At 43.2% G+C, this 3,785-nt stretch overlaps 1 pseudogene; it reads left to right on the top strand.

The window, feature by feature from the left end:
- The first annotated feature begins 559 nt into the window (after nt 1–559).
- LOC141511517 (ribose-phosphate pyrophosphokinase 1-like) lies at nt 560–1,548 on the top strand (annotated as a pseudogene).
- The last annotated feature ends 2,237 nt before the right edge of the window (nt 1,549–3,785 follow it).

Here is a 3,785-nt window from a genome sequence, read left to right as displayed (position 1 = left end):
GGAAATATGTTGCCTTGTAAGGAACACAAGGGACCCTCCCTCATAGTCATTGCTGGTGAGATTCTTGCCAGTCTTTTTTTTTTTTTAGATTTTTTGCAAGGCAATGGGGTCCAGTGGCATGCTAGGTAATTATTAAGTGTCTGAGGCCGGATTTGAACTCAGGTACACCTGACTCCAGGGCCTGTACTCTATCCACTGTACCACCTAGCCGCCCCCCAGTCTTTCTTAATAGACTGATCCTTCACCTGGAAGATGGTCACCTACCTGAAAGCCAATGAGGCTTCAGAAAGGATCAAGGAAAAGTCAATATGATGTTTGCTGCCTGATACTCCAGGAAAAATGCCAGGAGCAGAACAGAGACCTGTATACATTGTTGTATACAAGAACTCTGATACCATTGCTTGGAAAATTATGTTAAAATGTGATTGTCTAAGATGGCTGAGGTGTCGTGGTAAGTGCGCCTCGCTGCCGAGTCACTCATCCCCAGCCTCCCCGGCCGGCCTCAGGCCTCTGCGCCTGGACCGCTCTCCCACTCGGTGGCCGCAGAGGTCCACCCAGCCAGGCCCGCGGGCTGAACATGCCGAACATCAAGCTTTTCAGCGGCAGCTCGCACCAGGACTTGTCCCAGAAGATCACCGACCGCTTGGGCCTGGAACTGGGCAAGGTGGTGACGAAGAAGTTCAGTAACCAGGAGACGTGTGTGGAAATTGGTGAAAGCGTCCGAGGGGAGGATGTCTACATCGTGCAGAGTGGTTGTGATGAAATCAATGACAATCTGATGGAATTTGATCAATGCCTGCAAGATCGCCTCAGCAAGCCGAGTCACTGCTGTTATCCTTTGCTTCCCTTATGCCCGACAGGATAAAAAGGACAAAGTAGGAGCAGACTCCAATGTGAGCCGAGCCCCAATCTCAGCCAAGCTTGTGGCAAATATGCTGTCTGTTGCAGGAGCCGATCATATAATCACCATGAACCTTCATGTCTCTCAGATTCAGGGTTTTTTTGATATCCCAGTGGATAACTTATATGCTGAGCCAGCTGTCCTGAAATGGATAAGGGAGAACATTGCTGACTGGAAGACTTGCTGTATTGTATGCCCTAATGCCGGTGGAGCTAAAAGGGTAACTTCGATTGCAGATTGGCTGAATGTTGACTTTGCTCTGATTCACAAAGAATGAAAGAAAGCCAAAGAAGTCCACCGAATGGTATTAGTTGGAGATGTCAAGGACCAAGTGGCCATTCTGGTGGATGATATGGCTGATACTTGTGGTACTATCTGTCACACAGCAGATAAACTCCTCTCAGCTGGAGCCACCAAAGTTTATGCCATCCTTACTCATGGAATTTTTTTCTGGTCCAGCTATTTCTCGAATTAACCATTCCAGCTTTGAAGCAGTGGTTGTCACAAACACAATACCTCAAGAAGACAAGATGAAGCATTGTCCCAAAATACAGGTGATTGACATCTCTATGATCCTGGCTGAGGCCATCCGGAGGACTCACAATGGCAAGTCGGTTTCCTACCTGTTCAGTCACGTTCCTTTATAATCATTGTTGCTCTTCACTTTGGAGGCTTTTCTGTGCTAAGCCATTACTTGGTATATTTCAAAAGTTCAGTAGAATTCTCCACTTGTTCATCTTGCTCTCCACATTTTTTGCTCACATACAGTTTCCTGGGAGTCCGCTTTTATTTCATTAGTCTATGTGAGCCTTTCTGCTTTCACTCTTAACTCTGGAGAGCCAATCCAGTCAGGGAGGGGAGGGCAAACATAACACTTTGCATGTAAACTTCAGTTCTGGTTGGTTGGTTTGTTTAAAAATAAAAATCTGCAAAGCCTAAAAAAAAATGTGATTGTCTGGAGAAGTTTGTCAGTACAGTACTTCAGTTTCATTATGGAATGTTTGCCCAGATTCTGGACAATGGACAACACACTCATGCTGCTTTCCTGATCACCAATGGAGTGAAACAAGGTTGTCTCCTTGCTCTTATGCTTTTTAGCAGGATGTTTTCAGTTATTTTATCAAATGCCTTCACAAACAGCATTAGGATCGGCTACCATACTGATGATAAAATTTTCAACTTGAAAAGGTTAAAAGTCAAGACTAAAATGGAGGGAGAGTTGGTACATAATTTTTTGTCTTCTCAGGCTGAGATGCAACAAAGAATGGGTCAGTTCTCTGCTTATGTTATTGGACTAACAATTAACATCAAGAAAATACAGGTGCTGCACCAGCCAGCACCATCCCAGTCCTATGTGGAATAATTGGTTTCAGTAAATGGGGTTTTGAATACTGTGGATGGAGTCACTTACATCCTGGGATGTACATTTTGATAAACAGTTTCAAGTATCATCAGAGATAGCTCAATGTGTGGGAGACTCTTAAAAGAAAATGTAGGAGAAAAGAAGTATTAGACTACCTACCCAACTAAAAGTCTGCAAAGCTGTTGTGTTGACCTCATTAGTGTATGCCTGGACAGTCTACCGGTACAAACCAGAAAACTGACTCACTTCCATTTGAATTGTCATAGGAAGATTCTAAAAATTCCCTGGCAGCATAAGAGAACAGACACTGAAGTCCTTTCTCGAACAAAACCACCAAACATTCAAACTCAACTACAAAGAGCTCTGGTGGACTAAGCATGTTGTTCAAATGCCAAACATATGCTTGCCTTAAACCCTATTTACAGAGAATTCACCCAAGGCAGGTGCTCACCTGCTGGTCAGAAGAAGTGATACAAGGACACTCTCGAGGCCTCTCTGAAGAATTTTGGAATTGATTGTACAATCTGGGAGACACTAGCACAGGACCACCCAGCATGCATGGCATGCCCTCATCAGAGAAGGTGCTATGTTCTATGAGCAAAGCAGAATTGAAATAGCTTAAAAGAAACACAAGATACACAAATTTAGAGATTCCATCCCAAATGTTCACATAAATATTTATGACTGACCTGTGATAGAGCATCCCAAGCTTTTAGTGGTCTAATCAGCCATGGTCAGTCATGCTGAGAATGTAGAACAACAACCAACCCACCAACCAACTAGGCAAAACAAGATGGAACTTCAGTTGTAATGTCCCCTTACTTTTAAGTGGTATTGGTATTAAGGGATAAAACAGCTTTTCAGTTGATAAAACAATTGACTACCTAAGTTAATTTTTTTTTTTTAGGATTTTGCAAGGCAAATGGAGTTAAGTAGCTTGCCCAAGGCCACACAGCTAGGTAATTATTAATTGTCTGAGGTCGGATTTGAACTCAGGGACTCCTGACTCCAGGGCCGGTGCTCTATCTACTGCTCCACCTAGCCACCCTATAAGTTAATTTATTTTTCATAGACTTTTCTAAATTGGCTCAGTCATAAAAGAGGAAAGACTGTGGGTAATCTTTGTATTCCAGGCCTTGACTGAAAGAGGGGAATGCCCCCAATCTTTGCAACTGTCTGGTCACTTCTGGCAATTTCCTAATTACTGAACCACTTGTGATTTCTATCAGTGGTTTCTCATTTAATATCCTTTCAAAGGATGAAAATGGAAGTAGTTAGCAGTGTTCTCACAGGGCCCCTCATAGTGCTAAAAAAAACTGGGGTCAAGGTAAGCTGCCAGTTTTGCTAAGAATAAGGAAAGCACATGCTGCTTTGTTAGACTGAGTAACTTTTGTTCTAAGACTGCTAGAGGTTTCAACTGATGCATTATTTTGGCATGAATCTTATACTTTCAAATGTTCACTGAACAATCTCACCCAAAACTGGGATGTGGAGCAACTCTGCCTGATGGGACATGCTCAC

The sequence above is a fragment of the Macrotis lagotis genome, chromosome 1, assembly GCF_037893015.1.
Source record: "Macrotis lagotis isolate mMagLag1 chromosome 1, bilby.v1.9.chrom.fasta, whole genome shotgun sequence".
Classification (NCBI taxonomy): Eukaryota; Metazoa; Chordata; class Mammalia; order Peramelemorphia; family Peramelidae; genus Macrotis; species Macrotis lagotis.
This window is presented reverse-complemented; position numbering and strand designations above follow the sequence as displayed.